The sequence below is a fragment of the Colletes latitarsis genome, chromosome 6 (assembly GCF_051014445.1).
Source record: "Colletes latitarsis isolate SP2378_abdomen chromosome 6, iyColLati1, whole genome shotgun sequence".
Taxonomy (NCBI): domain Eukaryota; kingdom Metazoa; phylum Arthropoda; class Insecta; order Hymenoptera; family Colletidae; genus Colletes; species Colletes latitarsis.
Genome location: NC_135139.1, coordinates 9,294,361 through 9,318,738, shown reverse-complemented (window position 1 = coordinate 9,318,738; position 24,378 = coordinate 9,294,361). Strand labels below are relative to the sequence as shown.

Below are 24,378 nucleotides of genomic sequence, written 5' to 3'. Positions count from 1 at the left end.
GAAAATACTGTATCGAGGACGAGAAGCTTTTCGCAACGAAGCTCATTTCTCCCTGGAGGATCGACAGACACGGACAATAATAGTCGTAAATCAATTGGGCAAAGCATTAGTATGCAACGAGCCCGATATTAAATATCAGTGGCAACTTCCTTTTGAATTGAATTGAAATCCCGTTTCTTCTTACCGGTTAAATAGAGAAACAAATAAATAACCGGGCGTATAAGCAGAAGCACGTTCATTTGATTGTAGCCCGTAGTAGGTAGCATTTCATAATAATTATCTCGAGAGGTCCGAGGAGGCCTACGCGACCGCAATGGCGGGCCACGAGGATCGTTTTCTCCTCTATAAGGTCGCCTTATTAAGGAAGCTATCATTAAGCCTCCATATCTCACCTATTACCGTTTACTTGGCCATGCCATTGGCTGTTCCGTATCGATGATCAGGATTTTCCATCCGTTCGTTCGCCCAATTACGTCACGTGCATTTACCTGCCGATGCACCTGGCCACGTTTCTTCGTGCAGTGCTTTATTTCTGAGCGCCGGTGCATTTGTCCTCGACCGGTTGTCGAGACTCGAATCTCTGGTAGTAGTAAAGTATAGTTCCTACAGAATATCTGGACAGTTTCAATGTCTATGGCTATAGCCTCTAAACAACACCCTCAAAATGACACGATTCGACCTCACTGATCAATTCGCAAGCTTTTGCATTGGGTAGCATTCTTTCTCATTAAAAATACTATTTTTAAATTTCTTGAAAAATGATCCACATTAGTCTGAGTTGGGTATAATGTTACTGGTCCGCGGGAAGAGCTAATAAATTCGGGTCTGGTGAGTCTTCTCAACGTCACAATGCCTCCCCACCTTTTCCTTCGACATTACTCATGCACGGGACCGGACTTGTGGGACATCGTGCAACGAGGAGGGAAAAAATATTCCCAAGTCTTAGGACGATTTTGTTTCTTATAACTAGACTGCGGATGTTTATGTCAGTAAAATATGTCAAAATATGTAACTAACAGGATATACAGGATATAAAATATATAGGAATATGCAAAATATATTCAAAATATGTTCAAATAATTTTATCACTTGAACATAATAATAATCAATTATAATTTAAATTACAATATGTTAGGAGTATTTTTTCAATATTATCAAAAGTTAGTCGATAACGTTTATCGCTTTGAAATCAATTTATAAATTGAGAACGAACGCTCAATATTACAAGATGTGATTGGAGCATATTTGAATTTGCTGAAGTATCATGTTTTAATTGTTTTAGATTCTTTAACAATCATGATAATGATCTCATAAAATTCGTTTCTGTAGAACCTATCTGCCAAGAATACTTCGTCTAATAATTGCTACCATTAATGATTCACTATAGGTAAACACAAGATGTATAAATAGCTATGTTGCCATTTCTGCCATGACTACCATATACATACAAACGTCGAATTAGTAGACTGAAATAGATGTTCGGAAGTCCATACAAGCATAACTTTTATGAAAAGAAATATATATATATAACATATGCAGTATGTTTCGACATGTTTTTAAAATATGCAAAATAAAAAATATATTTTTCGTCCGGGCCTGCTAGTGGGACTCGTCAGTAAGGCTTTCTAGCAGGCCCTGCTTTAGTCGACTGGAATATTGGGAAATTGTTCGAGGAATGTATATAGAGCAACCGAGGAATCGGTCGAGCGCTTGTGAGAGCACGACCCCTCTAGTGGTGAGCATGGGAGGCGACGCCACAAAACAAACTTCTATTCAGGTTTCACTCCTTTATCTATTTCCTAGAAACATATGCATGTGCATAAACATCCGCAGTCTACTTATAACAGCATCCATTGTCACCTGCTGTTGACTTACACCCTTTCCTTCAAGCCTGCCCATATATTTAAATAAATTCTTAGAATTTCTTCGAAACTTTGTGGATAATATTATACATCTTAAAATATTTATTTTCTTCAGTTTCTGATAAATATACCACATGCTATCGTTTGGTCCCAGAGCATGGAAGTAGAGATTGTTTCAGAATGGAGTACGCAAAGTGACACATCGTACGCGTCGTAAAGGGGTGTCTCGGGGACCTGCAGCCAGGGGAATCTATTGTCGCGAGCGCCTGCCAGCTACGAGATTTTATGTAGCTGCGTGAAGTACGCGTGTGGAACGACGTTCCAGGCCCTCAGTCTTCCAGCAGAATACCGCCATCTTCTTTATCGAACGATAAATTTTAAGGCGCCTTTTCAAAGAGGACGTCAACCACCTGGAGGATTTATGGCCGATATGGAGCATCGGTAACTGGCTCGAACACCTGTACGACCACGTTTTGCATCTCCTCTGGATTTGTACAGATTTGTCCCATGCAGAATTGAATATGAGGAGTAGCTTATTGATATGCAAACGTTGCGAACCTAACCTTAACCTTTGCCACAACAGCAAGGCTATGAAACTGTAGCTAACAAAACATAACAATGTTATACGCCAGGAAGTCGTAGAATAATGTTCATAATATACCTAACAACTAGGATATTTCAGAGTACTATTCTATTCGAGAGCTTCGGTTAAAGACCGTTTCATCGTATATTAAAATTCTTCCGAAGGAGAAATCCTAATCCTTGTAACATACGATACGTTCCACCAAAGAAACACAATCAACTTTTTGCAACACAGTTATGTTAGTGGCTGATGCTGTAATTCCTGAAGCCGGCGCTGGAAGAAACACCGTGGAAGGGCCGTATGAAACTTTTAAGGTACGGGTTCGTACAAAGTCTTCATTTCTGCGATAATGCTAGCATTAATTCTCGAGGTAGCACATGGAGAGGTACGTGCTGCTCATAAACGAATAGATTGCCATCTCGAGGTCATTCACATTCCGAAGGAAGCTTCAATTAGTCAGCAATAAGAGTGCAATAAAACTTTAATGCTCCGTCGACAGTCGTCAGCGTGGATTGACCTCGGCACCCAGCGCAACGTCGGAGCATCCATAATGCATCGGATTTCTTCCCTTAATAGGATCAAAGACAAAACGACATTTCGTCCATTTTATGGACCTACTCAGACCTACCCTTCTTCCGTTTTCTGATCGATCGCTTCATCTTCACCGGATCGGCTAAAACTGCTAAAAAATATCGTACGCGATTTTAGGGTTGAAATTGGAGGCCACTGACACCTAAGACTCGACTTAAACCACTATAGGTGGATTTTGTCCTTCAAGAAATTTACGAAATTATCGACAGGGACAACAATTTGATAGAAATGCTCGTGATAAAAGACATGCACTATTTTTGTATTAAGAAATAATGAAATAAAATCACCACGTTAAGCAATTCAAACTGTATATAGAAAATTTAGAAATGATCCACCACGCATGGAAAAAGAGACCATTAAACTATCGTACGCAATTTTAGGGTTGAAATTGGAGGTCACTCACGCGTAAGACTCCACTTGAACCACTATAGATGGATTTTGTCCTTCAAGAAATTTAATAAAAGTATTTATAAGAAGACGTTCCTAGCTTCTCAGCGAACTAATCGATAAAGATGAACCTTTGACAAGTGTAGATGCACTTCGCCTCTCAAGAAATTTAAAACAAGTATTTCTTTAATGGCAAAAAGTACTGTCCAATGCAAAAGCTTACGAATGTTGGAATTGCTAGCTTAATTAATTTATGCTAAAGGGGTGTTATTTAGAAGCTAGCCACGTAAATTGAAACTGTTCTCGTATTCCACAGGAACTCCAACTCTAAGAATCTTTCTTTAGTAAACATCTGGCCACGGTTCGTACGATAATCAAATTGCAATCGTCTGGTTTCCTCGAAGTTGTTGATCGACCGATGGGCCAAGGATCCAGCCCGTCCAATTGCATTATTCGCATTCTAGGCTTGTAATGGCGTCGTTCGGAGTCCCCGGCGAGCGGAGAAAAAGCACGAGGGGAAAAAAGGTACGCGAATGCCTGCCATATTTCAGAATCAGCGACGGTGGAAGCGGCCGAACGCTATGAGAAGCAAAGGTCGCGGACCACTCGCGAGCCTCTCGTGCAAACCGTAATCCCTTTAACCGTGGAGGACCTGGCACGGCTGACAGACAGTATTTCGCGCCGACAAGCGGGACGGAGTTTGTCATAATTATTGGCGGCGGTGTCAGCGAGCTGCTGCAACTTCTGCCAATGGCGGTGGCTTGCGGAATCTTCGGACGACCGGTCGGCTAGATCCGCGAATAAATCCCGGGACGGGAAATAGCGCGAGCTGATTAACGACGATTCAGCCCGCGGACCACGAGGGTATACCACCACGGATTAATGTACAATGCCAGGACAACGAAATAACAGCGTCACCGTAAATTGCGCTTTCTTTCCCGTACGCGCGTGCAGGAATGCCGCACGGAGACAAAACGATCCTGAGAGACACATAAATTTCGCCAAAGCGACTGCCACCGCTCAACCAGTGCTTTATGATGTTAAGAACCGCCACGGAGAATCATAATCGCGCCGACGTCTCCGACGAGTGTTAAATTGCCGTATTTTTCTCTTCGAGCGTTCCGAGTTTTCCAGGGCCACCAAACTCTCGGATAGTCTTCGCAATTAGCAAAGATCAAGGATCGAGAACGATTACAGATAACCAAAATAGTGTTGTAGCCGTTGGCAGGGTAACGGTAAAGTAACTTTCGATTCGAGGTCGCAGTAAAAGGAAACTGTAACGCGAGCGACGAAGAGGAATTCGACGCCTGGTCTCCAGGCCTCTGGAAACGTCTTTCAAACGCTTCGAAATGAACATCCGGTGAAAACGCGATACGTTAGCCCCGGTCTAGGTTCGAGACATCTTACAAGCCTGGAAGTCGTAAACTTTCTACCACCTCCAGTCCTTCGTTGCACCACCTGGTGCAGTCGAAGAAAAGAATCTAGGTGCAAGTCAGATTCAGTGATTTGAAGTTAATGTTCTTCTTGCGAACGTGGAATAATTGTGTTCGAGACTAGTGTCCCCTAACGTTGGGTCATTATATTGTTTTTATTTCTTTAAGTTTTAAGGCATAATGTAACTTTGTAAAAGAAAGTCATACGAAATCTGGTTCGAGTGATTTTGAAAGTTTAATGGTTAAAGGCTTTGCTGTCAAAGTGTTTCAAATTCAAATGGTTCTCAAAAGTTTTGGAACATTTCGATACGTATATAATTTAAGCAAAAAAATTTGCAATTTACGAAGTAGTCGCGTTTTTTTTTTTATCTAAATTTTGTAAGGAATATAACGATATTAAAAAGTTAGATAAATTAACGTAACAAGAATTGGTTAATACCATTAAAAAATAGAATATAACTGTGGCATTTACTACAGATTTAATTTCTTGAAACAAATTTAAGAGAACAATGCACAAATTTCACTGTTGTGCGTTAAATTGTAACATTTTTTACATAACGACAAAAAAAACAGTTTTTTAAAGCTTCATACAGTGTAATCCTTAAGTATTAATTTGGCGTACTAGTGCAATGACACATCCATTATTTGGTAAAAAAAAAAACAGTTTTTTAAAACTTCATACAGTGGTCTGTTTTCTATGATTCCTTAATTATTTCTCAGCATTTCTTTAATATTATTATCAAAATTCTCGCCATTCTTATGGAAAATAACAACGTTGCTACATGAACCGTGGGATGCCAGGGCAAACAATTTCTTCGTGACCGCGGAGAAGACGCTATTGTGACGCGATAAGCACAGACCGTGGCTGAATTTACGAGCGACCAGTGCTAGGAATCAATCCTGCCTCATAGTTTAGCGAGATTACACGTTTTGAGCTAGCTTCAGGGAACGGGAGGAAGTTCGCAAGCACAGAACCGTGGCTCGATCGCCATCTTGTCAGGCGTTCCTACGCAGAAACACCCCAGAGCTGCGTTTCGATCATCCTACGACTACGACGACGGTCTGCTGAAACCCCCTTGTATTTATAAATACGTACGAGGCCGGTTATACCGGTCTGAAACCGTTCGCGTAATACGCGATACATCTTTTTCATTCTTTAATACACGACACACTGGCGGTGTAACGTTTCATTCAACCAAAGGGTTGCTAAATAATACCGATCGCATCAGTGGCCAGAATCCGATTCTTTCAGGCCTCTGACTCGAGGCATTATTTAATCATTCTTCGACTAATTATAAATCGTTCTGTTTTCGAAATTAGAAAAAGGATAAACCACGGTTTGTCAACCCCTAAATCACCGATGCCTCCAACGTGCTAATAACCCAGAAGGATCGACGTGACCGTAAACGCTAAATTGAAAAAAGAAATTGTGTGCCTAAATCGATACGTCGTGATAGAGGATCCATGGAATTTATCGATGGCACGACTGCAGCAGAGCCTCGTTACAAATACACGCGAGGAATGCTCGGTTTTTGTCATCGAACGAGGGACGAGGGGTGTTATCCGCGGTCCGGGATTCCAGGATATACAGCGTAAAAAATGAAAACGTGCGGAACAAGGTAATTTCCTGAAATGGTCATGCGAGAAGACGATCCTACCGAGGAGCATCCACGTGCCAGATACGACACGCGAGATTCCACCGATACCATATACCGCAGCCCCGCCGGTAATCGCCAAGTTGTTTTCCATAGTTGCTTGCAGCGTATTGGGCAAAAAAATCCTATTACACCGTTCTTCGCGATTTCGTCCCGGTCACGGATCCAGCCTGACAGTTTTTTCGTGCCGCGCCATCGATTGGCGCTAATTAATTTACGCGACGGATTCGACGCGCGTAAAATACCCTCGATCGATGCGCGTTACGTGACCGTACTTTATTCCTCGATCGATCAAACTATACACAGTGCCGCGTCCTTAACCGTTTTACTGCCGTTCCGTGGCGAAACCCGACGACGTATTGCTCCATTAGACTCGATTCGATTCTACTCGCCACGAAGTTTGTCGTCGCGCGATCATCGAAATTGTATCACAGCGACCGTACCGCGCAAACTACAATCCGTATTCGATCGTCGTGGGCTCGTTGTAACGGAAAGGACTCGTTTAATCGGCGGATCGATCGATGCTCCACACGACGATCGTTTGACGCGGTTTAATTCAAAAGCAAGGCATGTCGGATTTTTGCGCCGGCATGCAGAAATCTTGGGCGGCGTAATTAATGATTCCGTGTTCCCCGGCTCATGCACGTCGGGCCCATTAAATTCAAATCAGCCCTGCCCCGTGGAACAGCTGCACCGTACAATAGACAATGTGATTGATTAAAAAAACGTGGGAGCAAGCGTGGACGCGGAGCGTGCTGGAGGCGAATGGCGTCCGGCGCAGAATTGTAGCGGTGCCGCAAGAAGCGTCGGGATGCAGCAACCCGTCCTCTGTTCGACGAGAAGCAACTGCTGCGTATGCGCCCAATTAGAAGGAATCCAGGAGGCAAAGGGACAGGGACGCCTGGACTCTCACGCTGCACGGGGATTCGTATGCGAGTCGCGTGTCCGGTGTCCTGGTGATGTCCTCCGACCTTAAGCCACGCTCACAATGCTCCACGGCCGTTTATTTCCAACCCACAGGGTGTCCTCCGACGCTACGAACTCACCTCGCTTGGCCAGTCATGGATACAAATCGTGATTTTCAATCCGTGAATTTTCTGTACGCGTGTTTAAATAAGTATATTAGATTTTGATCGAAAATAACACTGGTCAAACATTAAACTGGGATTTGTATTCGCTCACAATGTTCCACAGCCGTTTATTTCAACCCACAGGGTGTCCTCCGGTACTACGAACTCGCCCCGCTTGGCCAGTCATGCATACAAACCGTGATTTTCAACCTGTGAATTTTCTGTGCGCGTGTTTAAATAAGTATATTAGATTTTAATCGAAAATAACACTGGTCAAATATTAAACTGCAATTTGTATTCTTTATGATGGAGTTTTTTTCTTCGTTTGTGTATATAGAGATTGGAAATAACAGAGAAAATTATTATTTGACTGCAGCTTTTAAAATACAGTTATATTAGAACTAGCTAAAATTCGAAAATAAAGTGAAATAGTGTTGTTACCGTATGTAATTACGAAATTATCGACACGGACAACAATTTCTTCTGATCTGTACTAGTTTTGCATGGAGAAGTAATGAAATGAAATCACCATGTTAAGCAGTTCCCCATTAAGTATCACTTTGAAATGAAATCACCCAGTAATTCTTTGTCCCCAAATTAAGTATCACTTTTCTAAGATACATAAACAATTCATCTTCTCAACGAAACCTCTCTAATCTTTGACGAGTACAAACTTCCCTAAAACATACGGCCAAAACTTCGATATCAGAAAATCTCAGTTTTGAAACTGCAAATTGAAACCATTCCCTAACTGTCGACGATGCCTCTTACAGAGGAAAAGAACGCATCCGGTTCACGATAATTGTCCTACGCATTGTTTTCAAATTCTCGAACAAATAAACCCTGATACAGCGTAAAGCTGAAAAGATAACAATCGCCACGAATAGATTGCGGATGTTTATATCAATAAAATATGTCAAAATAATTCACAAGATGTATAAATAGCTATGTTGTCATATCTGCCATGACTATCGTATACAAACATCGAATTGGTAGCCTGAAATAGATGTTCGGAAGCCCATATAAGCATTAATTTCATGAAAAGAAATGCAATGAACATATATGACATATGCGAAATAAAAAATATATTTTTAAGGACCTCTAACAATGAAACAAACTTCTATTTAGGTTTCACTCTTTTATCTATTTCCTAGAAACACATGAATCTTTTCATCTTTGTGTACGTATGGCCGTGTAAAAATACCTCGATAAATAAAAATTGTCGGCGAAGCAAAGGTGATCCGATAAATTCTGTTAGACGGTGTAAACTGCGTTCGAAACGATGCGATGGCTACCTTTTGAGAGGCAGTGTATCCTCGTCAGGATGACTGACATTACTTTGCCTCATTCTCCGCGTAGCAGTGCGCGCTTTATCGATACGATCGACTAATATCGAGCACCGGTAGTCTTACCGTAAAAGACGATCTATTCGAACGATACCGAGCTGGCGATATCCTAGCCAGGATTCCGCGTAGCTTTCGTAAAAAGCATTCGTCGATAGCGCGGCAGGAATCTTAACGAAACGTCGAACCGAATATTTGGTCGCAGTCCGAGGATACGTGAGCCGCGGAATCGTCGATGGAAACGACCAGGTGTGCATTCGTAAGCGATACTTTCCTCGAATAATCCGTTTAAGTACGCTTGTTACACGTTCTTGGTATCTGGAAGTTTTCACATTCGCGCGACTTCCTCGCACTGTACTTCTCACCTACGCCAATTCTTCGCGTCGCGAAAATATCTTCTCGCCTCTTCCGTGCCCCGCAATTACCCAACACGACTTTCATACTTAATCCCTTGACGTACGATTTAATTCCATACAATTTTTCAAATGTACACTATTTAATTTTGTTTGTACGTAAAAGGAATGACCATTAAAAAGAATAGATTTGTTTTACGAATACCTCGCTAATATAAAAACGTGATGATTTGAATGTACGAGACTCGATGATGAGTGTAGCCTCATAATTGTGAAACTTGGTATATTAAATTAAACTATATACCCCCATTAAAAATTACAAGTTTTCAAATGTACGCTATTTAATTCTGTTCAAATTTCTTTGCGCGTACTCGAAAAAGGATTATTTCACGAATACCTCCGTAAACGTTAAAACAATGGATGAAATTACATAAAATTACATTCGGCGCACTTCATGTTTCCTCGTGATATATTTTTGTATCTCTTATCGTTTTAGAGATTTAGCTTTTCACAATAAAAATACCTCGTGAGGTATTCGTCGTATGAAAAAATGTGTCGAACAAAAACTACAGTTGCTCGCGTTAACTTTTAACTTTTTTAATTATCTGGTCTGTTCCATCTTTTTAAGTATAAATTTATACTATACTTTCGATGTAAATTGTAATCGAGAGGTTCTGACCGTATGTTGAGAACCACTGCGTGCAGGACAACCTTGTAAGGGACGAGGTAGCTTCTCCGCTCTCTCCGCCAAGGACCTTAAATCATATCGCTCGATATACTCCCTAAACAATAGGTACGTCGGCGATATGGTCCTTTTTGGTGCTCTCAGGCTCGCGCTGCAGAAAAATAGCCGTACGGTAAGGCACGCCGGAGACAATGGGACCCCGCGGATTATTCCTTTCTTCGAGAAGTACTCCTCCCTTCGGTGCACCCTTTTTCGCCGAGGTGCAGTCCTCTGGTGTGCGGAATAATTGGTGTGCGCGGGTGGCCCGGTAGCGCGTTCATTACGTTGCCAGAGCAACTTGATAAAGAAACAAAAACGAGCAGAAATCGAACCAACGAACGATGAAGAGAGAGGAAAAGCGCGATAAATAACAAACCATCACAGATACGGTCTCTATAATGCAACAAACTGCGATAAATAATGAACCATTCGACTAACCAGCTTCTGTAGCGCGAGAAATTAAGCCGTGACCCTTCGTTCATCAAAATGTAAACTGGAAAATTCTACAAATAAGAAGTCATCTTCTTCTCAAACATAACATGATTCACAAACTAAAATTTTAAGCAACCGTTCCATAGATTTTCTTCACACATAGACTAATCCCGTCACAAATAGCGACGACTCTTTACGCGTGAAATGTTATAAATGAATGTACAGGACTAGCGAAAGAAACTTTATGTTAAAATTGTCTCCCTAACCGTTCTAAAAAGATCAGAAATCTGTCCCCCGAAACGGTCAGCTTCCCATCGTAGATATTTAAAACAGACACAAATTTTATTTAATGTCTCGCAGGCGCTATTCTTCTTTCGTAGATCAACATTCTCGATGGCATTAGTCTGGGAAAGATGGCTGCAGAAGCGTACGTTAGCCGTCCCTAGTAGAACAAGTTCATGCATCCGTAATACCGGCGCCCCTGGAAACGAGCAAGAAAAAGAAGTCTCGCATAATACGGTGTCATCATATGGTGGCATCGCCATTGTTCGACCTTTAAACCGTCCTTCGAATATGCAGAATGCACCCTTTGCTCTCCAGCAGGGCTCCTTTAAGTGTAAATGAGGCGGTGACCAAGAGAAGCTGAGCAACGATATTCTGCACGCTCGTCGCTTTTTAAAGATGGTGCCGTCATTGTAATCGAGTTGCTCGACTCCGTAGAGTCAACCATCGATCGAGAGAAACAATTTGCTCATTGATGGATCTATTGGGTGCGTGCCAAGGTTTCTATGCATTCTCGACAATCTGTTAAAATTCTTTGTATATAAGGCAACGAACTACTGACAATCGTTATTCGAAAGTTGCTGCTTTTGTTGAAAATTAATACTTCGTTAACCCATTCATTTTGCGTGCTGTTCTTATCGTTGATGATTATAATTTGAAAAATGTAAGAAAGAAAAATTACTAATGTTAATTGTATATAATTGATTAAATAAATTATTTTCTACAAAGTATCACGACTTTTTTATTTATATTAAAACCCATCAAAACTTTTGCACGCATTCAATATTTATCGTCGTCCCAGACTTCTGCTAAAATACTTTTGATGTACAAAAGTTCTCATTTCGAATTAAAACTTATAGTATTCAAAAATCTTCCTTTTCGATTAAGATTTTTACTGTCCAAACAACCGAGTTTTTAATTCAAATGGCAAAGTATCGCAATTTCCAAACTTCATTCCAGTAATGGTTACACGACTTTACACGAGTATCAATTTGCATGCTGGTATTTATAGCCTTTTGTCGGCCATCGATCTTCTAGAAGGATTGTCGTTCATGGGCCGCGCTAGCAACCTTAGGCAGCACTGTTCTTTTTCCAAGCAGGCTGGAACAAAACGTTCGAAACGAGAGCTTCCTAGACGTTGTAGATGTCATCCATACTGGTCAAGTCTGTCCATCATCCTACCACCATCTGAATTCTGATTCAACGTCGAACGATGGACGTGAAAAATAACTATGTCGTCTCGAACTCTTACAAAGTTCCGCGATAGTTTCACGTTATATGAATTAGCTGACAGGACATCGATCATCGACGGCGCCATTCTTTTTCGATCCTCGCTTTCTCCAAAATAGGAAACGGTCTTTCTTTCGTCGTACGTCTCAACTATCCATCATTGTTCGATATTAGATTGAAGATACGCTGTTCTCGTAAAATATTCATTTATGCGACTTCTTCCTCTAACTTCCAATATTCTCGTATTCCCAGATTCGTTTCCTTTTGGCGAATCTAAATACGCGTGTTAATCTTTCGTTATAAACAAATCAACCGTTCCAGAGTAGTCTTTTCATTTAAAGCAATTGTACGTAATTTTGAGTAACGTTAAAAAGCACCAAAAATTCGCGGAAAGAAATAAAAGTGTCAGGAAGAAAGTTGTTAGTTTCAAGGAAGAGCTCGCAGGGGTGGATAAATTTCACGGGGAGGGGATCTCAAAAATCACCAGGCTCCATTTTACATTCTATCTCCGGTTCACGGCCAGGCGGATCTCTCGGTTCCACTTTCCTGCGATTATTCCACGTCGCCATCCGGCGGCTGGATCATCGATCATCGGCGGCGGTTCCCGATTCGATCTCTCTGTCACAGGCGGGAAAATACGATCGGCTCGTACGTTATTTGCGGAGCCCCGATAGCGCGACTCGGAAGAGAAGTTAATGCTATGGCCACTTTATCAAGCTGCAATAAGAACGGGGTGCCACGGGATCCGAGAATGCAAGAACCAAGTTCCTGAGTAATTGCTCGAACCGGAGCGACGAAGACGGAGTCAGGGAAACGACGGGATCGAGAAAGACGTTGAAGGAAGACGGACATCTCGCGAGACGAAGGAGAGGACAAGACCGGCTTCCAGAACGAGAACAACCTGGAATCTTCGCGATCTTAAGTGTGCTTAATTAAAGCATCAGCTCCCTTTAGTCTGGAGGCCGGTTTTCATTAGGGCGGTATTCATTCGGCCGATAAGGTGGCGGCTCGACGACCGCTGAAAATATTACAGCGACCAGTTTTCTTTCGAGCCAGCCACATCCTTCTCGGTTCGAATATATTTCCTTCGCAACTAAATCTCTCTACAAAAGTGTCATAGTTTCTTGTTTCTGTACTAGAATACCCTTTCAACCTCTTAATGTACGATCTAATGTAATTTTTCAACCGTATACTATTTAATTTTGTTTAAAATTGTTCGTACAAGGAATGGCCATGAATAAGAACAGATTTGTTTTACGAATATCTCGCGAATGTAAAAATGTGTTGATTTTAATATATAAAACTTGATGACGAGTGAGTAGTCTCGTAATTGTAAAACTTGACATCAAGAACTTGCTTCGAGTCAGACTCGTCATTGTACGGCAAGGGGTTAATGTTTTCAATTTGATTCGAGAAATCGTATTACTTTGCTTTCGAGGGTGAATTCATCGCCTCTTCGCTCGAGGAACTTCAGCGTTCGTTACGCAGCAGCCAATAAATAATATCGAGAACGCGGTCCGGAAAGATGGATGGTTGTCATAAGTTTGCATTTACAAAGTAACGTATACGTTTCCAGTTCGGAGTAGCAGGCGTTATAAATACTCGAGTGTATATCTTCGACTCGGGTCATCAACGTGAGCATTAAGGTCTCGGAATAATTTCTTTGATTTATGGGGAAAAATTCGTTTCTCCTCGATAATGACCGCTTTGGTAAACGTCGTTGGGCTCGCTGGTGCCGCTAAATTGGAAGAGGGGGATTCTCGTGTGTTTTGAAAGGAGCGTTTAAGAACGATTACGTCGGTTGGCGCAACCGGCTAAAAAGAATGCGACACGCTGGCGTTACGGGAACGATTAGAAGGTGTAATAATCGTTCGTTGCCCGATCAAATATATAATACGAGCCTCCCGGACGTGTCCTCGATGTTTACAAATTGCTGATCCAAGTTTATCCGGCATTTTTTGTACCTCGACACGTAAGAACACACGCTGCAGTTGTATTACCAGGTTCGCGTAATTCAACCAGACCTTTTTCTTGCGCGCATTCTTGCTTCAAATTGCACCGCCGAGTCCCGGCTATGAGCCCCGTTATCGAAACAATGTACAATTACGCGCGCAGAATGCCCGATTTTCTGTAAATTAAACTTACTCGTCGACCGTCCAGTATATTAAACCTTCTTCCAACGGTGATTCAATACAATTGGTTCTTCCGTAGCTGGACACGCGACGATCAACGTTTTTATCCGTGTCATCGAGGAAGATTACTTAAACGACACCCTCTCGACTCCAAGTAACTTAAATTCCTGAATGATTTTAAAATCTGTAGAATAAACTCACTGTCAGTATTCCCCACTGTCGTCTGCATTACAATCGAACGTTACAGAGATACAGATGAGGTTCGAGCTAGCGAACATTAAGGAGGAATCACTGTACCATCGACAGCGAGGACGTTTCCTCTCTCGTTTTCATTTTGGTCCGTGTTTACGTTGTTCTTCGACTAACCGGGAGCCAACGAGGCAAATTAAAGTGGACGCTGACGTATGGCGAATTAAAAAGTCCATTAGAAGCGTTAGAAGGTGGCGGCTAGCGAGGTGAGCGTTTCGCCAAGATCGACGATACGCGAAATCTCGACTTTCACGAAGAGTTGGAGCTTGCGGGACTTAACGCCGGTTAGCTTCCACCCGCGGTGCTCAGCTGGACGCATTTGTCCTGTCAGAGTCCGAAGATATTACGCGGAAACGAGCACGTGGGCGAGGATAATGGGTTAGGGGTGTGATCGCGGCTAGATTTCTAAGCCGGAAGACGAGTCCCTGGCCTCACAATCATTTTCCTTCGTTTGGCCAGGCCACTCGAGAAGTGTCAGGACGGATGAAATAGTGGCGCTCGTGCCACCATGACAGCGCCCATCTGGCCAGCCTTCAGATTCAATTTACAATGCGTACCTTCTCGCTCCGTCGTGCTGGGCTTCTTTGCCTCCTCTGCCCCGCTCCCTGTTACCATCCTCCTCGTAGCAATACCCTTTATTCCACTCGCCACTTCTTACGTCTATTCGCCTTTCTTCCTTCAACCAGGCTTTTCCTTCCCTCGCCGCGGGACCCCGCCTCCTACACTTGTCTTGTAAACCACGACTCGGAACATCGTAAAAATCGCGACACCGGGTGACCCAAGATACGCCGAGGAGCTTCGTCTTCCAATGGAATTCAGGAAATCGCTCACCTCCTCCGTGGCCTACCTTCCATCCAACCTTCTCGACTTTCAAACAACCTCTTTTTTATTTTTTGGAATTATCCTGGCAAAGCTCGTTTTTACTCAAACTCTAAGAGATAATTAGTGAGCTAGAAGCTTAGCAGTAAGATGAAGATATAGTCCAAATTCAGCTTTTCGATGACAGGATTGAGTCTTTTGAGGAATATTCTATTGAATAGTTTTTACTATTGAGACTGGTAGCTACAATATTGGCCTGTACGAGGTAAGTTGGTTTTCTGGTTTTGAGTATCCAAAGTTTCGTATTATTACGTTGTAGATACAGTGGGTGTAAAGAATACTTTTTACACCCACTGTATTTCTAATTGTCAGTGTTGCTTTTGTGGATTTTGTTATTTGTACGGGCACAAGTGAGAAAATTAGTGAAATAATAATTTCATTAATTAGTTTCCCGGTTTCTGAACAATTTATGCGCCAGGAAATAAGCTCTGCGACGCTTCTTTCAGATTCTAGCGTCTCTTCGATCACTTTCGCCCTACCATTTTTTGATTTTCTCTTTGTCGACCATTCCATCTTCTCGGCTCATTGATTCCTATTTCTCGATGGTTCTCCTCGGGTCCCAGCATGGCCGATCACGCGCGCTTTTAACGACTTACACGGTCGGAATATATTTCCACGTCATGCATCGACGCGAACGCCCGCGACAGACTCCTCTCGCATTCAATATCGTCGCCATTTTAATATCCCGTTTAATTTCCGCATACTGAGAACAAGCCGAAAAGAAAATAAGCTCGAGCGTCGATACTCTATCCAATATTTGTATATTTAAATTAATTTACAATGATATTATAAATACAAATAAAATATATTGACGCACCATTTATACGAATTAATCGAATTAATCATCCTATTGATGCAAAAATATAATAAACACGCTTAAATCCGATCTTCGAAATTACTAAAAAATCTTTTGAACAAAATTTTAATCAGTCTCATAATTCGATGCAAGGTCAATTTTATTTTTTTCTTCTTTGATGGAAGATAAAGATTAACGGAATGTATATCTGGTTATTGTAAACATATGACAAAAAACAAGAATAATTCGCGTTCTCGTTTTGCTCTAAACTACTTTCCACCGAATGTTCGATACGCATACCAGCTATTTGGTTTGCAACAACAAAAATATTGATTGGTAAATCAAGTATGTCAAACATGCGGTTCGGTCCATTAAAGTGATTTCACACACTCAATCATTGCTCCATCATTACCCCATCATTATTTTCCCACCTTACACGCTCATTATTAATGTCGTTAATTTGCTTCAGAACCAGTCGAGTCGCCCAAGTCGAGTGCACCGACATTTTCTTCGTCTGGGAATAGATTCGTAAAGAATCTAGAAAAAGATTTTAAAAACGAAACGTGTTTATTTATTAATTTATCGTTAAGAACTAAACGCTGTGCTAAGCATTGGAGTTGGACGAAGAAACGACTAAAAAATCATGATTACAAAACTATTTTCGCGCGAATGAAGAGACGTTTTTCAATGACCCACATTAACCGTTTTTTCTTTAGTTTATATTGACACAAATATGGATTAGCAATTTGTTTTTTAAAATTAATTTTAGAGATATTTGCATCGATTGTTTTCCAAGTTTCTGTCTACGCATTAAGAGTCGAAGAACTCTATTCTGAAAATACATTACGCGAGAAATTATGATGAAAGACGTAAAAGGAATGACCAAAAGATAAGCGAACCGTTCGATAAATGTTCAATATTTGAATACAATTCTTTTCCAGTGCCTACGAGTTTCTTCTGCATATTGATCAGACTGTAGGTTCTCGAATAATATACACGAGATTGTGTGGGCTTGGTAGACCAACCACGAATGGCTACGTGTGTTATACATGTATCCAATTCCTTCTAAACTATGATCTTTCGACGATCAGGTACTATCTTCTACGTAACACTTTTATCCCGTACAGAAATACCAGTAGACGATACTCGGTATAATATCGAGGAATTAAGCAGTAATTCATACCTTTGCAAACCATACAAAAGCAATAAAAAGTGATACTGAAATTGTTCTACAATCGATACAGCTCTTCTACATTTATATTGAAAGGAATACAGTTGTTTATACGTATCTACTATTGCATATATCCTACCATTGTTGTATGAAAAAATATTTCGGCGACAATAGAACAAGTCAAATTGATATTTTTATAGGAAGGACATCACCCATTCCCGACTCGATAACACTGTAAACAATAAAAAATAGTTTTATAATGTGTGCAAAATCGAGTTAGAACCGCGCCATAACCCCTTCGGTGTACGTATGGGTTCGGAGTATAGCAGTACAGCGTCGGTATGCGTTATACATGTTATAATTCACCCGGAGAAGCCATAACTCACAACACGACTGGCTTCTTCGGTAGACAGTCGACCATGGGCGGAGTTGGCAATGGTTTCTTCTTCCTATTTATTGCGTTCGATGCACCGTGCACGGTACACCGCCACCTCTTACGTGATCCACGACGTTTCCACATACCCGATCGCTATATTGTGGCGCTCGAAAATTTACCTGGAATTTACCGGGAGGCCTAAAGCTACATATCCTAGTACGAGAACACGGTAGGAAGGCACAGTGATCGATACAGTGGTCCCTCGCTAATGTTCGCCACTCTTTCCCTCGATATCGTTCGCGGCGTCATCCCCACCAATTACTAAAACTGCTTCGACGAGCATGTTATTTGGACTACTAAATACAATTTTTATGTTTCCCAATTTGTAACTATGAAATTAGTTTAATCGCATTGCTGAACATTCTCCAATGAAAATGATACCAAACAACCATATTTTTTTTTTAATTTCGTTATTTAACGTAGTATCAACTGCTTTGTGAATTATTAGCGACTCAGATAGGTCATAGCCTGTTGTATAGTCTTGTCTGTTTTAGATATTGTAGAAGGTTCTTGGTTGTGCTGTTATTTATCAGGTTGTTTTTCAAGATGGGTTTTATGTTGCTCTCTAGGCGGATTGCGGTGTATTTTCTGCAGTCCAAGATAATGTGATCCACACTATAATTGGGTGAGTTTAGTGTGTTCTATTTTGAAGTCGTCAAAGTCGTCCTTGACTATTTTTTATCGTGTTTTGGATGAGGATTTCCAGGTTTTATTTCAGTTTTCGTTTATTTTCTTTTTGAACAGATAGAGTGTGGTTTTTTTCTGATATTGTTGTAGTGGTTAGGCGAGTTTGCAGCTTCTTTAGCTACTTTGTCCACTTTTTCGTTCTCAACAATGCTAATGTGGGAGGGGACACAGATTACTGTAATTGTATTGTTTCTATTTGTTCTTTTGACGTAGAATTCTTGGCATTCTTGGATGACTCGGTCATTTATCCACGAATTCTGAATTAATGAAATGGCATTTATTGAGTCACAAAAGATAACGAAGTTTAATCGCGTTTAGTTCGTAGTGGAGGATGGCAGTCTTCGGGTAGAGTTTAAATGAATTTGTTGAGAATAAGCATTGCATGTATTTTTAATGGAAATTTGTATCCAGTGGTTCCCTGGAGTCGATTCCTCGAATAGTGCACCTCCCTCAATAACGTTCGCGTTAGGGAGGGATTAGCGCACTTATTAAAAAGAAAAAAAGCGAAACATAGGGATTATAAATTCCAAATCCACGTCTGGCCGGCAACAGAACCTTTCGGAATCCGAGGTTATTGGCTGGAAGATGATCTAGCGGTTAACCATCCGATCTGGACGATGAAAATAAGCAAAAAGGAGGAACGATCGAGAGCGGTCGGTTGCAGGGGCAGAAGGGATCGAAGGCTGGAATAGCGCCGAGTCGTATCGATCAATTACGGTGCCCGGCCTTATAAGGCAATTATTAAATCACGCGAACACGTCGTCTTACACACGCGTGTATCGGTAACAAGCGATCGTCGTGTCACTCAGCCGGAGATTCGCTCGTGATCGCGATATTCTCGTTCGCCGCGACGTCCGGGATGCGTCGTGTAAGAATATCGGTCCAGTGGATCTGGAGATCGAATTCTCTGAGCCGCGAATAAAAGAGAGTCCCCCGCCGATCGGGGTAGACGGCGCCAGTTTACAGCCCGAGTCCTCTTCGCGTAGGCCACTTACGATTAGAGAGATGCACGTGGTCGCTGGGTAATGGATGAGCGGCACGCTGTAGATTAGGAAGATTAGACATTATGCGCGTAGCCCGGTATGCGGCTATCGGCGAAATACGATGGATTATATGGTAATTACCCGCATTTTTCCCCGACGATTGCTTCATCTTCCAGCTTGATACTATTGTCTTACGATGCTTGGGAACGCAATTTACGAGCTGGAAAACTGTAGCGAACAATGCGGCGACATTGTTCCGCTCTCGAGTCCGACGCTATATCTGATTGCCCGTACCGGAACACGGCTTATTGCTCGTCCAGAGTGCAAAGATTCACGGACGTCGAAGCCAACGGTTCGGGAAACAACCAAAATTCCTTTTCTGGATATTTCGTCGAAATGGAATTTCCTAACTCAAATCTCTATTTCACTGGAAGATATTAACATTTTAAACCATGATTATTATTTATTTTAAATACTAGGTTGGGGGAAAAGAAATCCATTACTTTTCACTTAGATGGCTGTAGTGATATACAAGATGATCGGCCACCCCTGGGAATAATTTTAATGGGAGATTCTAGAGACCGAAATAAAACGAAAATCAAGAATATCAATTTCTTGATTGTGGCTTTGTTAAAAAGTTATTAAGAAATTAAATTAAAAAATTTCAAATCTTTCACGGAAAAATTATTTTCGGTTGTGGGGGTCAATTACAATCATTTTTTGTGAATAGACATACCCCCGAAATCCTACGCATTTTCAAGAAAAAAATTCCAGTAAGTGCTGAAATTTTTCGGCGAAATTACAAAATTTCAAATCGTTCTAAAAAAATTATTTTTGATTGCAGAGTTCAATTACAATCATTTTCGGTGAATACATATACCCTCGAAATCCTAACCATTTTCGAGGAAAAAATTCTTTACCGAAAATATAATTTCAGGCCAGAAATGTCACTCCAAAATTTCAAGCGTATCTTTAAAACGTCATAACTTTTGAACGGATTGGACGATTTTAATGTTCAAAAACGCAAACATCGCGTATTTTGGTGAAGAATATGTAGAAATTAAAAAAATATTCGAAAAGTTGCTCCTTAACCTCGTAAAGTGAGAAAACCCCCATAAAAATGGTCCAATCTTCAAACAGCTATAACTCCTACAATAGTGAATATATTTCAATGAAATTCCGGGAGTAAGTAGAGCTCATAGTTGCCTACAAAAAAGTACTAAACAACTTTTCCGTAGCGCGTCAAACAAATTTATTAAAAATGATAAACGAATTTTTAAGAAGAATCGACAGGGGGTAGGTGCTGAAATTTTTCGGCGAAATTGAAAAGTTTCGAATCGTGCTGGAAAAATTATTTTCGATTGTGGGGGTCAATTATAATCATTTTTTGTCATTAGATGTGCCCTCGAAATCCTACCCACTTTCGAGAAAAAAATTCGAAACGGTACTTAAATTTTTCAACAATATCAAAAAATTTCAAATTGTTTTGGAAAAATTATTTTCGGTTGGGAAGATCAATTACAATCATTTTTGGTGAATACATATACCATCGAAATCCTACATACTTTCGAGAAAAAAATTCTTTACCGAAAATATACTGTGTAACCGGAAATGTTTCTATAACTTTTTAACGAAGCCTCAATCAACAAATTAGTATCCTTAATTTTCGTCTTATTTTGGCCTCTAGAATGTCCTATTAAAATTTTTCCGAGGAATGACCGAACACCCTGTATATCTCGTAAAGTATTGACCAAATTGAGACTTGTGGTCGTTGGAAAAGTGGCATTCCGTACTAAAAAAAATTCTTTTACAGTTTTTTGGTGGGTCGATTCAGTTGTGAGTTACATGGTGTAAAAGATGGAAGTTAACAAAGAGAAAATTCGGTATATTTTACAATTTTGCTTTCATGAAGTAGACCGACATGTTAGCAATCGTAGCACTGTTTAGGAACTAAAGATCGACCACAAAACAGTTTTAAACCATTTGCGTAAAGCTGGATTCAAAAAGAAGCTCGATGTTTAAGTGCCACACAAATTGATGGATCGAATTTCCATCTGCCAAACGAAACGAAATCGAATGGTAACAAATTATAAAACAAAACGGTACATATTTCACCTAAGTCGGACAATTCGAACCATGTTAAATAAAGTCTCGAAATAAACGTGAAAATAATATTTTTCCTCCAACCTAATATTTCAAAATATCTCAAAATACTTTCTAAATGTATTTCTAACTGAAAAAACTATTATGAGAATCAAAGTTGATATATCAGATGCGGATGCAAAAATATTAGGAATTTTCTTCAGCCTCCTCTCTCTTTAAGCATGGAATCCAAAATCCATAAAACCAAGTATCGACTGAATTAGAGAAAATCTGAATATTTCATTCGCAATAGAAGCTAACTGATTAAAAATAGCATTAGTTGTTCGATCGATAGGAGAATAAGAGCCGTTGGTTTTCTGAATTGATGCTGCTGGTTAAGAAATAAACTTCAACGGCGTGCCTGCAGAAGCACGTGGTCGGGTATAATGAATGCGTGATTCGCCGCGGATTAGGTAGATTAGCTATTATGCGCATAATTTACGCTGCTGCCGGAGAAATACGACGGATTATATGGTAATTATGCTGCTTTTTTACCGATAGATTACTTAATCTTCGACGCCGGATTCCATTGTTGTTTCTCTGCTACCATGCTCGAACGTTGCATAGAAACGAGGGTGGCAATACCGTTCGTTGAAAATCTATGGAAATCTCTCCTGTTTCACCACAGTTGCTTCTGTATTGGAAAATGAGATGCCATTTCGCTCGACTCACCGACAACCAGATTTCACGAGCCTCCCTCGCCTGTGATTAATCATTTCCATTCTAACGTCGACCTCGATAAAACTTGCTATATTTCAATATATCTTTCTCTGTATTACAAAATTCTATTTCTAACAAAACTTCTGACTTCGTAATTCGCAGGGAACCAGGTGAGTTTATAATTTTGTTCCCTTTAATATCTGAAACACATAGATTTTTGTCGATTTCACGTTTATCCTAGTCTTTAGAAAACCAAATAACGCTTCGAAATTTTTAAAGTCGATTTTTTCGAAAACAAAGCCCAGTACGAAGAAATGTTCCACGTTTTCGACCTGTTTTTGTCGGCCCCTTCCCAGTTTTATTACGATTACCGGGACACCCTGTGCACGTCCATTGCAAGTAAGACTCGAGGCGGCTTCTCTCTGTAGATATACCTTACCAGGAACAGATATACACACGCTGTGTGCATAATGCACAAGTATACCGTTCCACGCACCCACATAGGCGAAGAACACGGATGCAGCAACGCTGAGATTTCGCGCCATTAGCCCACGGAGAACGGTGGCGTGTCTGTTTCATGTCTATGTAGCAGATTCTATTTGAAATTACAATTTCAGTTCTATCCCCGACCTCAGTGCGCCAGCACGATCGTTATGATCGCTGCGTATCGAGCTCAAGAGCTCGTACACTCGGTATTTCGCCGTCCGGCTACCCACGAATATCGTCCAATTAACACATTCTAAACCAAACGCGCTACCGACCACCAAAGTAAACAAAATCTAAAAGATACCAATTATTTTCTCCACTAAAATATTTCCGGTCACAAACGACCTAAATTTTGTTTTACTTCTACCCATCATCGCTCTCTATAAACACATATTTTTATAGCAATCGAGCAAAGCAATGAAACCTGGATAGAAATATATTTTTTAACCACCAAGGTAAACAAAAGACGATAGGAATTGTTTCCTTGACTAAAATGTTTCTGTCACGAAGAATCTAAATTTTATTTTATTTCTCCCCACTTATAAACACATATTTTCATAGCAACCGAGGAGAGCAATGGTGCCTGGATAGAAATATATTTTTCAATTAGAGAGTTCTAATTACCTTTATGGGGATAGAGCGTACCGATAGTCTCGTCTCGTTTATTCCAGTTTCATTTTAGGAAACCCGTAGTATTACTTAAGCGTCATCGTTTGCGATTCTACTCACTGATTCTCATACACGGTGATTCAAAGAATAGAGTACCGATTATGTTCTCAATGTTCTCGGCAGTCTTGGGACAAATTCATCGGCTTCCACCGAGGGCGGCCGATCGGTGATCTTTAATTCATCGTCCCCCGCAATCGTCTCACGATCGGCATGCCCATGATCCTCGCCAACGATCCGGGATGATCCAGGACAAGGATCTACATATGCTGGGAACTACCAATGATCGGCACCGTGTGTTACTCTTATCGTTAAATCTCTTCTAAGACCAATCGACATTCTTCCTAGTTAATTTTAGTGGTTACAAAATTTTTTACCGCAAACAGACTCTCAATGGAAGCTTGAAAAACATATAAAACCGTTTTATAAGTATTTACCTTTTTTTATTTGTCCTTCTATCGCATAATCTGATTGATCGAGGATCTTGGAAAAATTTTATGAGTAGCTTTACTTGGAGCATCAATCAATTCGTTGACAAAAATATCGAAAAAAATGAATAAAAGCAAGAGTTTATTTTTAATAAAATCGAAGAGATGCTAATTGTTGTTACGATTAGATAAGGAATGAGTTATTTGAATTATATAATTTTGTTTCGAACGAAGTTAACCGATTAAAGTTTGACTTTACCATGAACGATAATGATAATTGAATCACATTCTTGCGCCGTTTTGACCTGCAAAAAATACACCCACTCACGGATATGCAAAGGTATGCAAGAAGACAACCACGGTTAATTGCAAGCCTTTTTCAGGGACCTCGAACCATGCTAAGCAATTCCTAATTAATGGTACTCCGGCGATCGAACTATCGGTATACGTATATGGAGAACAAGAATAGTCAGATGGAAAAATAGAGATAATATCTGCCAACAAAGTACCATTACCGATCAGATTTCTCTAAAACTAGCCCCATTATTTGCGGACTAACGTTCGTACCCATTTAAAATCTACCTGCTGCTTCTCGTTTGAAAATTATGCGTTGTACTCCGAGTCACATTTTTCTAACCAGTATGGACGATAATTACACACCGACATTGTTTATACGTTCACGTACAATTTTCAACACTGATTTAAACATTCTATTTTT

General features: G+C 40.7%; 1 protein-coding gene and 1 long non-coding RNA gene across 2 annotated transcripts in view; one reads left to right on the top strand and one right to left on the bottom strand.

Moving 5' to 3' along the window:
• LOC143342956 (uncharacterized) overlaps nt 1-11,228 on the top strand; it is a 59,920-nt gene extending 48,692 nt beyond the window's left edge. Inside the window, exon 3 of the long non-coding RNA XR_013079883.1 lies at nt 10,814-11,228. This is a non-coding gene — a long non-coding RNA (uncharacterized LOC143342956). The remainder of the gene's footprint in view (nt 1-10,813) is intronic.
• The window catches only part of LOC143343018 (protein cortex), a 202,418-nt gene that overhangs the window by 134,441 nt on the left and 43,599 nt on the right, over nt 1-24,378 (bottom strand). The gene's annotated exons all lie outside the window — the stretch shown is intronic.